Here is a 13,371-nt window from a genome sequence, read left to right on the forward strand (position 1 = left end):
GTAAATAGATTCTACTTTGGACCCTTATGCAGATTTTTCAAACCCTCGGTACCGTATCATAGGACAACAGGACAGGGCTTTTGACCGAAGCAAACTGGATTCATATCAGGCTATTTGAAGGGGGGCTATTCACATTTAGGCCTAAGATGGGTGAGAATATCAAAACAGTATTCTAAGTACCACATCAGACTATAATGGTGATAACACACCTATTGAAATTTCAACTTCTGCAGTCTCAGCTATTATGTAAGTAATAGGTGAGAATGCTCAGGAATTTGGAGGTGAGATGGGCATCATCATGCCTATTGAAATTTCAACTTCTGGAGGCTGATCAGCTATTATGTAAGTAGAGGTGAGAATGCTTAGGAATTTGGAGGTGAGATGTGCATCATCATGCCTCTTGAAATTCCAAATTCTGGAGGCTCATCAGCTATTATGTAAGCAGAGGTGAGAATGCTGATCATTGATGACAGTGCTACTCTTCCTGCTCTTGACGGGCGCATTGTTTTCTTCTCCATTTTACTCGTTGTGGAGTTATTAGCGGTAACCTTCCCGTAGCAGCGACACCTCTGTGACTGAAAAGACTGCAACGACTGTCGCATTGACTCCAGCCACAATATATGGTCGGGACGACCGCGTGAAGTCATCAACACCGCTCGCTCGAGCCATCACGGCAACGACGCTTGGCCTTTAAAGTGCTGCGTTAAGACCGCAGTTTCCCTTGGAGGCGGGGTTCAAATTCCACTTCTGACAATACAAACTTCTCCAACAGAATGATTTTCACAGGCAAGGCAACCCAAGTTCCCTCCTTGCTTGGCTATGCTACGTTGTATTGCTAAACTGGCACTGTATCGTCTAGTTTAAAGATTATTTCGGCCGTTTTACATCTGAAGAGTTCTTGCTTCCAAATGCTTTTTGATAAAGCTTATAGTTAGGGATGGCTCAGGTAATCCTGAAACATCCCATGTTGCCCAAGCTGCTATAGGCTTAGACTGCTGGGGGACCTCATCTGTCACACCTTTCCTCACTTTGCTCTCTTTTTCCCCCTTTTTAATTTCTCAAATTATTTTATGTACACGTGACATTATTGTGGTTATTAAACAACTTAAACAACAGCCAAGACACATGAACAGCATGTAGACCCACATAGTCACTCGAATGATCCCTGGGCCCGCCGACACTCCTCCCCCCCTGGAGGCGTGGGTTCAAATCCCACTTCTGACAAAGCAACCTTCTCCAAGAGAATGATTTTCAATGGCAAGGCAACCAAACTTCACTCCTTGCTTGGCTATGCTATGTTGTATTGCTATTCTGGCACTGTGTCGTCCAGTTTAAAGATTGTTGCAGCCGTTTTACATCTGAAGAGTTCTTGCTTCCAAATGCTATGCCTACTATTTGTTTGCCTCAGGAGTCCTCTTAAACAACAGCCAATACACTTGAACAGCACGTAGACCCACATAGTCACTCGAAAATCCCTTGGCCCGCCGACACTCCTCCCCCCCTGGAGGCGTGGGTTCAAATCCCACTTCTGACAAAGCAACCTTCTCCAAGAGAATGATTTTCAATGGCAAGGCAACCAAACTTCACTCCTTGCTTGGCTATGCTATGTTGTATTGCTATTCTGGCACTGTGTCGTCCAGTTTAAAGATTGTTGCAGCCGTTTTACATCTGAAGAGTTCTTGCTTCCAAATGCTATGCCTACTATTTGTTTGCCTCAGGAGTCCTCTTAAACAACAGCCAATACACTTGAACACCATGCAGATCCACATATTCACTGGAATGATCCCTGGGCCCGCCGACACTATTGTGCAAGAATTCCTTTTATGGTCAGGATGGCCGAGCGGTCTAAGGCGCTGCGTTAAGGTCGCAGTCTCCCCTGGAGGCGTGGGTTCAAAACCCACTTCTGACATTTCACACTTCTCCTGGAGAATGGTTTTCACTGGCAAGGCAAACCACATTTATTCCATGTGTGGCTAGCGCTATATCATCTAGTTTACAGCAACATTCTTTGTGCCGTCATGTTACTCTGATGTCTTAGGACCGCTCTGAATCGCAGGGAAGGGGCTTGGTGCATGAGAATCCTTTGTCCACAACTCATGTTATTGTTACATATTAACATTTTGGCATGTACTCAACACCACCGTAAAACCTCCTGTTTTTCTGTCATTTTTGTGGAAAAATCGTCTGAAAACAAAACACTGGTCGTGACAAAAGACCTCGACAGATCGTCCCTGGTATGCAAAGTCATTGTTGGCTTTGGACAAGACAAGAATGAAACCACAGGATTTCTGTTGTTGGACAAAGTACTTGGAAGTGAGCTTTATGGAAGAGTGGTATGAAGGAGAGGTTAGGGGGAAGTCCTTGTTGGCTTTGGACAAGACAAGAATGAAACAACAGGTTTTCTGTTGTTGGACAAGGTACTTGGAAGTGAGCTTTATGGAAGAGTGGTATGAAGGAGAGGTTAGGGGGAAGATAGAGGTCCCTGCAGGCCAGGCTTCTCGTGGTGGCAATACATGTGGTGCCAAGTGAAATGCTTCCAAAGTGCTTTGATAAAAGCAAACAAGTGTAAGATAGTTGAATATGAGATGACAGCATGTATTGAAGGCTGGTGTAAGAGCTGCTGGTCTTGAGTGATTTGTAAGGGAGATGACTGTTTGCAAGAGGGAACTTGGCTAATGGTGGGTGAATTAGATTATACTTGGTGGGAGGCATGCGATAAAAGTCCTAGCTCTCCCCGTCGGGGAATCGAACCCCAATCTTCCGCGTGACAGGCGGAGATACTGACCATTATACTAACGAGGAATTTCGATAGCACAGATACAGTCGTCATTTGAAAAGACTACAGTAGCCAAGGAGCGAAATAAGAGTTTTGTGTCCCATTTGAGGTGCCTTTTAAAGGAATGTTTTGAATCACGCAAAGCAATTGAGAAGAAACTAGGCATGATCTGCAGCATGCAAGTGGTGAAAAGGGCTCAACAAGAATCTCATTGTACAGGAATGTGTTTCTAACATGCACTGTATAAATGACAATAAACGCTTGAATCTTGGTGGCAACACCCAGAAATTCTGCCTTGTGGTAGATGTAGGACACTCCGCATCATCAAAACAATAAAAAGTAGAATGTTTGCTCCAGAAGAAGCTAGACTTTTTTTTTCCCTTTGCAGTGTTGATAGGTTGTAAATAGATTCTACTTTGGACCCTTATGCAGATTTTTCAAACCCCCGGTACCGTATCATAGGACAACAGGACAGGGCTTTTGACCGAAGCAAACTGGATTCATATCAGGCTATTTGAAGGGGGGCTATTCACATTTAGGCCTAAGATGTGTGAGAATATCAAAACAGTATTCTAAGTACCACATCAGACTATAATGGTGATAACACACCTATTGAAATTTCAACTTCTGCAGTCTCAGCTATTATGTAAGTAATAGGTGAGAATGCTCAGGAATTTGGAGGTGAGATGGGCATCATCATGCCTATTGAAATTTCAACTTCTGGAGGCTGATCAGCTATTATGTAAGTAGAGGTGAGAATGCTTAGGAAATTGGAGGTGAGATGGGCATCATCATGCCTCTTGAAATTCCAAATTCTGGAGGCTCATCAGCTATTATGTAAGCAGAGGTGAGAATGCTGATCATTGATGACAGTGCTACTCTTCCTGCTCTTGACGGGCGCATTGTTTTCTTCTCCATTTTACTCGTTGTGGAGTTGTTAGCGGTAACCTTCCCGTAGCAGCGACACCTCTGTGACTGAAAAGACTGCAACGACTGTCGCATTGACTCCAGCCACAATATATGGTCGGGACGACCGCGTGAAGTCATCAACACCGCTCGCTCGAGCCATCACGGCAACGACGCTTGGCCTTTAAAGTGCTGCGTTAAGACCGCAGTTTCCCTTGGAGGCGGGGTTCAAATTCCACTTCTGACAATACAAACTTCTCCAACAGAATGATTTTCACAGGCAAGGCAACCCAAGTTCCCTCCTTGCTTGGCTATGCTACGTTGTATTGCTAAACTGGCACTGTATCGTCTAGTTTAAAGATTATTTCGGCCGTTTTACATCTGAAGAGTTCTTGCTTACAAATGCTTTTTGATAAAGCTTATAGTTAGGGATGGCTCAGGTAATCCTGAAACATCCCATGTTGCCCAAGCTGCTATAGGCTTAGACTGCTGGGGGACCTCATCTGTCACACCTTTCCTCACTTTGCTCTCTTTTTCCCCCTTTTTAATTTCTCAAATTATTTTATGTACACGTGACATTATTGTGGTTATTAAACAACTTAAACAACAGCCAAGACACATGAACAGCACGTAGACCCACATAGTCACTCGAATGATCCCTGGGCCCGCCGACACTCCTCCCCCCCTGGAGGCGTGGGTTCAAATCCCACTTCTGACAAAGCAACCTTCTCCAAGAGAGTTGTTTTCAATGGCAAGGCAACCAAACTTCACTCCTTGCTTGGCTATGCTATGTTGTATTGCTATTCTGGCACTGTGTCGTCCAGTTTAAACATTGTTGCAGCCGTTTTACATCTGAAGAGTTCTTGCTTCCAAATGCTATGCCTACTATTTGTTTGCCTCAGGAGTCCTCTTAAACAAAAGCCAATACACTTGAACAGCACGTAGACCCACATAGTCACTCGAATGATCCCTGGGCCCACCGACACTATTGTGCAAGAATTCCTTTTATGGTCAGGATGGCCGAGCGGTCTAAAGCGCTGCGTTAAGGTCGCAGTCTCCCCTGGAGGCGTGGGTTCAAATCCCACTTCTGACATTTCACACTTCTCCTGGAGAATGGTTTTCACTGGCAAGGCAAACCACATTTATTCCATGTGTGGCTAGCGCTATATCATCTAGTTTACAGCAACATTCTTTGTGCCGTCATGTTACTCTGATGTCTTAGGACCGCTCTGAATCGCAGGGAAGGGGCTTGGTGCATGAGAATCCTTTGTCCACAACTCAAGTTATTGTTACATATTAACATTTTGGCATGTACTCAACACCACCGTAAAACCTCCTGTTTTTCTGTCATTTTTGTGGAAAAATCGTCTGAAAACAAAACACTGGTCGTGACAAAAGACCTCGACAGATCGTCCCTGGTATGCAAAGTCATTGTTGGCTTTGGACAAGACAAGAATGAAACCACAGGATTTCTGTTGTTGGACAAAGTACTTGGAAGTGAGCTTTATGGAAGAGTGGTATGAAGGAGAGGTTAGGGGGAAGTCCTTGTTGGCTTTGGACTAGACAAGAATGAAACAACCGGTTTTCTGTTGTTGGACAAGGTACTTGGAAGTGAGCTTTATGGAAGAGTGGTATGAAGGAGAGGTTAGGTGGAAGATAGTCCCTGCAGGCCAGGCTTCTCGTGGTGGCAATACATTTGGTGCCAAGTGAAATGCCTTCCAAAGTGCTTTGATAAAAGCAAACAAGTGTAAGATAGTTGAATATGAGATGACAGCATGTATTGAAGGCTGGTGTAAGAGCTGCTGGTCTTGAGTGATTTGTAAGGGAGGTGACTGTTTGCAAGAGGGAACTTGGCTGATGGTGGGTGAATTAGATTATACTTGGTGGGAGGCATGCGATAAAAGTCCTAGCTCTCCCCGTCGGGGAATCGAACCCCGATCTTCCGCGTGACAGGCGGAGATACTGACCATTATACTAACGAGGAATTTCGATAGCACAGATACAGTCGTCATTTGAAAAGACTACCGTAGCCAAGGAGCGAAATAAGAGTTTTGTGTCCCATTTGAGGTGCCTTTTAAAGGAATGTTTTGAATCACGCAAAGCAATTGAGAAGAAACTAGGCATGATCTGCAGCATGCAAGTGGTGAAAAGGGCTCAACAAGAATCTCATTGTACAGGAATGTGTTTCTAACATGCACTGTATAAATGACAATAAACGCTTGAATCTTGGTGGCAACACCCAGAAATTCTGCCTTGTGGTAGATGTAGGACACTCCGCATCATCAAAACAATAAAAAGTAGAATGTTTGCTCCAGAAGAAGCTAGACTTTTTTTTTTCCCTTTGCAGTGTTGATAGGTTGTAAATAGATTCTACTTTGGACCCTTATGCAGATTTTTCAAACCCCCGGTACCGTATCATAGGACAACAGGACAGGGCTTTTGACCGAAGCAAACTGGATTCATATCAGGCTATTTGAAGGGGGGCTATTCACATTTAGGCCTAAGATGTGTGAGAATATCAAAACAGTATTCTAAGTACCACATCAGACTATAATGGTGATAACACACCTATTGAAATTTCAACTTCTGCAGTCTCAGCTATTATGTAAGTAATAGGTGAGAATGCTCAGGAATTTGGAGGTGAGATGGGCATCATCATGCCTATTGAAATTTCAACTTCTGGAGGCTGATCAGCTATTATGTAAGTAGAGGTGAGAATGCTTAGGAATTTGGAGGTGAGATGTGCATCATCATGCCTCTTGAAATTCCAAATTCTGGAGGCTCATCAGCTATTATGTAAGCAGAGGTGAGAATGCTGATCATTGATGACAGTGCTACTCTTCCTGCTCTTGACGGGCGCATTGTTTTCTTCTCCATTTTACTCGTTGTGGAGTTATTAGCGGTAACCTTCCCGTAGCAGCGACACCTCTGTGACTGAAAAGACTGCAACGACTGTCGCATTGACTCCAGCCACAATATATGGTCGGGACGACCGCGTGAAGTCATCAACACCGCTCGCTCGAGCCATCACGGCAACGACGCTTGGCCTTTAAAGTGCTGCGTTAAGACCGCAGTTTCCCTTGGAGGCGGGGTTCAAATTCCACTTCTGACAATACAAACTTCTCCAACAGAATGATTTTCACAGGCAAGGCAACCCAAGTTCCCTCCTTGCTTGGCTATGCTACGTTGTATTGCTAAACTGGCACTGTATCGTCTAGTTTAAAGATTATTTCGGCCGTTTTACATCTGAAGAGTTCTTGCTTCCAAATGCTTTTTGATAAAGCTTATAGTTAGGGATGGCTCAGGTAATCCTGAAACATCCCATGTTGCCCAAGCTGCTATAGGCTTAGACTGCTGGGGGACCTCATCTGTCACACCTTTCCTCACTTTGCTCTCTTTTTCCCCCTTTTTAATTTCTCAAATTATTTTATGTACACGTGACATTATTGTGGTTATTAAACAACTTAAACAACAGCCAAGACACATGAACAGCATGTAGACCCACATAGTCACTCGAATGATCCCTGGGCCCGCCGACACTCCTCCCCCCCTGGAGGCGTGGGTTCAAATCCCACTTCTGACAAAGCAACCTTCTCCAAGAGAATGATTTTCAATGGCAAGGCAACCAAACTTCACTCCTTGCTTGGCTATGCTATGTTGTATTGCTATTCTGGCACTGTGTCGTCCAGTTTAAAGATTGTTGCAGCCGTTTTACATCTGAAGAGTTCTTGCTTCCAAATGCTATGCCTACTATTTGTTTGCCTCAGGAGTCCTCTTAAACAACAGCCAATACACTTGAACAGCACGTAGACCCACATAGTCACTCGAAAATCCCTTGGCCCGCCGACACTCCTCCCCCCCTGGAGGCGTGGGTTCAAATCCCACTTCTGACAAAGCAACCTTCTCCAAGAGAATGATTTTCAATGGCAAGGCAACCAAACTTCACTCCTTGCTTGGCTATGCTATGTTGTATTGCTATTCTGGCACTGTGTCGTCCAGTTTAAAGATTGTTGCAGCCGTTTTACATCTGAAGAGTTCTTGCTTCCAAATGCTATGCCTACTATTTGTTTGCCTCAGGAGTCCTCTTAAACAACAGCCAATACACTTGAACACCATGCAGATCCACATATTCACTGGAATGATCCCTGGGCCCGCCGACACTATTGTGCAAGAATTCCTTTTATGGTCAGGATGGCCGAGCGGTCTAAGGCGCTGCGTTAAGGTCGCAGTCTCCCCTGGAGGCGTGGGTTCAAAACCCACTTCTGACATTTCACACTTCTCCTGGAGAATGGTTTTCACTGGCAAGGCAAACCACATTTATTCCATGTGTGGCTAGCGCTATATCATCTAGTTTACAGCAACATTCTTTGTGCCGTCATGTTACTCTGATGTCTTAGGACCGCTCTGAATCGCAGGGAAGGGGCTTGGTGCATGAGAATCCTTTGTCCACAACTCAAGTTATTGTTACATATTAACATTTTGGCATGTACTCAACACCACCGTAAAACCTCCTGTTTTTCTGTCATTTTTGTGGAAAAATCGTCTGAAAACAAAACACTGGTCGTGACAAAAGACCTCGACAGATCGTCCCTGGTATGCAAAGTCATTGTTGGCTTTGGACAAGACAAGAATGAAACCACAGGATTTCTGTTGTTGGACAAAGTACTTGGAAGTGAGCTTTATGGAAGAGTGGTATGAAGGAGAGGTTAGGGGGAAGTCCTTGTTGGCTTTGGACAAGACAAGAATGAAACAACAGGTTTTCTGTTGTTGGACAAGGTACTTGGAAGTGAGCTTTATGGAAGAGTGGTATGAAGGAGAGGTTAGGGGGAAGATAGAGGTCCCTGCAGGCCAGGCTTCTCGTGGTGGCAATACATGTGGTGCCAAGTGAAATGCTTCCAAAGTGCTTTGATAAAAGCAAACAAGTGTAAGATAGTTGAATATGAGATGACAGCATGTATTGAAGGCTGGTGTAAGAGCTGCTGGTCTTGAGTGATTTGTAAGGGAGATGACTGTTTGCAAGAGGGAACTTGGCTAATGGTGGGTGAATTAGATTATACTTGGTGGGAGGCATGCGATAAAAGTCCTAGCTCTCCCCGTCGGGGAATCGAACCCCAATCTTCCGCGTGACAGGCGGAGATACTGACCATTATACTAACGAGGAATTTCGATAGCACAGATACAGTCGTCATTTGAAAAGACTACAGTAGCCAAGGAGCGAAATAAGAGTTTTGTGTCCCATTTGAGGTGCCTTTTAAAGGAATGTTTTGAATCACGCAAAGCAATTGAGAAGAAACTAGGCATGATCTGCAGCATGCAAGTGGTGAAAAGGGCTCAACAAGAATCTCATTGTACAGGAATGTGTTTCTAACATGCACTGTATAAATGACAATAAACGCTTGAATCTTGGTGGCAACACCCAGAAATTCTGCCTTGTGGTAGATGTAGGACACTCCGCATCATCAAAACAATAAAAAGTAGAATGTTTGCTCCAGAAGAAGCTAGACTTTTTTTTTCCCTTTGCAGTGTTGATAGGTTGTAAATAGATTCTACTTTGGACCCTTATGCAGATTTTTCAAACCCCCGGTACCGTATCATAGGACAACAGGACAGGGCTTTTGACCGAAGCAAACTGGATTCATATCAGGCTATTTGAAGGGGGGCTATTCACATTTAGGCCTAAGATGTGTGAGAATATCAAAACAGTATTCTAAGTACCACATCAGACTATAATGGTGATAACACACCTATTGAAATTTCAACTTCTGCAGTCTCAGCTATTATGTAAGTAATAGGTGAGAATGCTCAGGAATTTGGAGGTGAGATGGGCATCATCATGCCAATTGAAATTTCAACTTCTGGAGGCTGATCAGCTATTATGTAAGTAGAGGTGAGAATGCTTAGGAAATTGGAGGTGAGATGGGCATCATCATGCCTCTTGAAATTCCAAATTCTGGAGGCTCATCAGCTATTATGTAAGCAGAGGTGAGAATGCTGATCATTGATGACAGTGCTACTCTTCCTGCTCTTGACGGGCGCATTGTTTTCTTCTCCATTTTACTCGTTGTGGAGTTGTTAGCGGTAACCTTCCCGTAGCAGCGACACCTCTGTGACTGAAAAGACTGCAACGACTGTCGCATTGACTCCAGCCACAATATATGGTCGGGACGACCGCGTGAAGTCATCAACACCGCTCGCTCGAGCCATCACGGCAACGACGCTTGGCCTTTAAAGTGCTGCGTTAAGACCGCAGTTTCCCTTGGAGGCGGGGTTCAAATTCCACTTCTGACAATACAAACTTCTCCAACAGAATGATTTTCACAGGCAAGGCAACCCAAGTTCCCTCCTTGCTTGGCTATGCTACGTTGTATTGCTAAACTGGCACTGTATCGTCTAGTTTAAAGATTATTTCGGCCGTTTTACATCTGAAGAGTTCTTGCTTACAAATGCTTTTTGATAAAGCTTATAGTTAGGGATGGCTCAGGTAATCCTGAAACATCCCATGTTGCCCAAGCTGCTATAGGCTTAGACTGCTGGGGGACCTCATCTGTCACACCTTTCCTCACTTTGCTCTCTTTTTCCCCCTTTTTAATTTCTCAAATTATTTTATGTACACGTGACATTATTGTGGTTATTAAACAACTTAAACAACAGCCAAGACACATGAACAGCACGTAGACCCACATAGTCACTCGAATGATCCCTGGGCCCGCCGACACTCCTCCCCCCCTGGAGGCGTGGGTTCAAATCCCACTTCTGACAAAGCAACCTTCTCCAAGAGAGTTGTTTTCAATGGCAAGGCAACCAAACTTCACTCCTTGCTTGGCTATGCTATGTTGTATTGCTATTCTGGCACTGTGTCGTCCAGTTTAAACATTGTTGCAGCCGTTTTACATCTGAAGAGTTCTTGCTTCCAAATGCTATGCCTACTATTTGTTTGCCTCAGGAGTCCTCTTAAACAAAAGCCAATACACTTGAACAGCACGTAGACCCACATAGTCACTCGAATGATCCCTGGGCCCACCGACACTATTGTGCAAGAATTCCTTTTATGGTCAGGATGGCCGAGCGGTCTAAAGCGCTGCGTTAAGGTCGCAGTCTCCCCTGGAGGCGTGGGTTCAAATCCCACTTCTGACATTTCACACTTCTCCTGGAGAATGGTTTTCACTGGCAAGGCAAACCACATTTATTCCATGTGTGGCTAGCGCTATATCATCTAGTTTACAGCAACATTCTTTGTGCCGTCATGTTACTCTGATGTCTTAGGACCGCTCTGAATCGCAGGGAAGGGGCTTGGTGCATGAGAATCCTTTGTCCACAACTCAAGTTATTGTTACATATTAACATTTTGGCATGTACTCAACACCACCGTAAAACCTCCTGTTTTTCTGTCATTTTTGTGGAAAAATCGTCTGAAAACAAAACACTGGTCGTGACAAAAGACCTCGACAGATCGTCCCTGGTATGCAAAGTCATTGTTGGCTTTGGACAAGACAAGAATGAAACCACAGGATTTCTGTTGTTGGACAAAGTACTTGGAAGTGAGCTTTATGGAAGAGTGGTATGAAGGAGAGGTTAGGGGGAAGTCCTTGTTGGCTTTGGACTAGACAAGAATGAAACAACCGGTTTTCTGTTGTTGGACAAGGTACTTGGAAGTGAGCTTTATGGAAGAGTGGTATGAAGGAGAGGTTAGGTGGAAGATAGTCCCTGCAGGCCAGGCTTCTCGTGGTGGCAATACATTTGGTGCCAAGTGAAATGCCTTCCAAAGTGCTTTGATAAAAGCAAACAAGTGTAAGATAGTTGAATATGAGATGACAGCATGTATTGAAGGCTGGTGTAAGAGCTGCTGGTCTTGAGTGATTTGTAAGGGAGGTGACTGTTTGCAAGAGGGAACTTGGCTGATGGTGGGTGAATTAGATTATACTTGGTGGGAGGCATGCGATAAAAGTCCTAGCTCTCCCCGTCGGGGAATCGAACCCCGATCTTCCGCGTGACAGGCGGAGATACTGACCATTATACTAACGAGGAATTTCGATAGCACAGATACAGTCGTCATTTGAAAAGACTACAGTAGCCAAGGAGCGAAATAAGAGTTTTGTGTCCCATTTGAGGTGCCTTTTAAAGGAATGTTTTGAATCACGCAAAGCAATTGAGAAGAAACTAGGCATGATCTGCAGCATGCAAGTGGTGAAAAGGGCTCAACAAGAATCTCATTGTACAGGAATGTGTTTCTAACATGCACTGTATAAATGACAATAAACGCTTGAATCTTGGTGGCAACACCCAGAAATTCTGCCTTGTGGTAGATGTAGGACACTCCGCATCATCAAAACAATAAAAAGTAGAATGTTTGCTCCAGAAGAAGCTAGACTTTTTTTTTTCCCTTTGCAGTGTTGATAGGTTGTAAATAGATTCTACTTTGGACCCTTATGCAGATTTTTCAAACCCCCGGTACCGTATCATAGGACAACAGGACAGGGCTTTTGACCGAAGCAAACTGGATTCATATCAGGCTATTTGAAGGGGGGCTATTCACATTTAGGCCTAAGATGTGTGAGAATATCAAAACAGTATTCTAAGTACCACATCAGACTATAATGGTGATAACACACCTATTGAAATTTCAACTTCTGCAGTCTCAGCTATTATGTAAGTAATAGGTGAGAATGCTCAGGAATTTGGAGGTGAGATGGGCATCATCATGCCTATTGAAATTTCAACTTCTGGAGGCTGATCAGCTATTATGTAAGTAGAGGTGAGAATGCTTAGGAATTTGGAGGTGAGATGGGCATCATCATGCCTCTTGAAATTCCAAATTCTGGAGGCTCATCGGCTATTATGTAAGCAGAGGTGAGAATGCTGATCATTGATGACAGTGCTACTCTTCCTGCTCTTGACGGGGGCATTGTTTTCTTCTCCATTTTACTCGTTGTGGAGTTGTTAGCGGTAACCTTCCCGTAGCAGCGACACCTCTGTGACTGAAAAGACTGCAACGACTGTCGCATTGACTCCAGCCACAATATATGGTCGGGACGACCGCGTGAAGTCATCAACACCGCTCGCTCGAGCCATCACGGCAACGACGCTTGGCCTTTAAAGTGCTGCGTTAAGACCGCAGTTTCCCTTGGAGGCGGGGTTCAAATTCCACTTCTGACAATACAAACTTCTCCAACAGAATGATTTTCACAGGCAAGGCAACCCAAGTTCCCTCCTTGCTTGGCTATGCTACGTTGTATTGCTAAACTGGCACTGTATCGTCTAGTTTAAAGATTATTTCGGCCGTTTTACATCTGAAGAGTTCTTGCTTCCAAATGCTTTTTGATAAAGCTTATAGTTAGGGATGGCTCAGGTAATCCTGAAACATCCCATGTTGCCCAAGCTGCTATAGGCTTAGACTGCTGGGGGACCTCATCTGTCACACCTTTCCTCACTTTGCTCTCTTTTTCCCCCTTTTTAATTTCTCAAATTATTTTATGTACACGTGACATTATTGTGGTTATTAAACAACTTAAACAACAGCCAAGACACATGAACAGCACGTAGACCCACATAGTCACTCGAATGATCCCTGGGCCCGCCGACACTCCTCCCCCCCTGGAGGCGTGGGTTCAAATCCCACTTCTGACAAAGCAACCTTCTCCAAGAGAATGATTTTCAATGGCAAGGCAACCAAACTTCACTCCTTGCTTGGC

The 13,371-nt window shown here is 44.3% G+C and overlaps 6 non-coding genes across 6 annotated transcripts; 4 read left to right on the forward strand and 2 right to left on the reverse strand.

Moving 5' to 3' along the window:
• The first annotated feature begins 1,826 nt into the window (after positions 1–1,826).
• On the forward strand, positions 1,827–1,909 carry trnal-aag (transfer RNA leucine (anticodon AAG)). Its single transcript has one exon. It is a non-coding gene; the product is annotated as a tRNA-Leu (tRNA).
• Positions 1,910–4,692: 2,783 nt separating this feature from the next.
• trnal-aag (transfer RNA leucine (anticodon AAG)) lies at positions 4,693–4,775 on the forward strand. The gene has a single exon. It is a non-coding gene; the product is annotated as a tRNA-Leu (tRNA).
• An 819-nt stretch (positions 4,776–5,594) lies between these two features.
• Positions 5,595–5,666, reverse strand: trnad-guc (transfer RNA aspartic acid (anticodon GUC)). The gene has a single exon. It is a non-coding gene; the product is annotated as a tRNA-Asp (tRNA).
• A 2,201-nt stretch (positions 5,667–7,867) lies between these two features.
• On the forward strand, positions 7,868–7,950 carry trnal-aag (transfer RNA leucine (anticodon AAG)). Its single transcript has one exon. It is a non-coding gene; the product is annotated as a tRNA-Leu (tRNA).
• A 2,783-nt stretch (positions 7,951–10,733) lies between these two features.
• On the forward strand, positions 10,734–10,816 carry trnal-aag (transfer RNA leucine (anticodon AAG)). Its single transcript has one exon. It is a non-coding gene; the product is annotated as a tRNA-Leu (tRNA).
• An 819-nt stretch (positions 10,817–11,635) lies between these two features.
• Positions 11,636–11,707, reverse strand: trnad-guc (transfer RNA aspartic acid (anticodon GUC)). Its single transcript has one exon. It is a non-coding gene; the product is annotated as a tRNA-Asp (tRNA).
• Positions 11,708–13,371: the final 1,664 nt, after the last annotated feature.

This window comes from Leuresthes tenuis, unplaced genomic scaffold (assembly GCF_036924035.1).
Source record: "Leuresthes tenuis unplaced genomic scaffold, fLeuTen1.0.hap1 SCAF_9, whole genome shotgun sequence".
Lineage (NCBI taxonomy): Eukaryota > Metazoa > Chordata > Actinopteri > Atheriniformes > Atherinopsidae > Leuresthes > Leuresthes tenuis.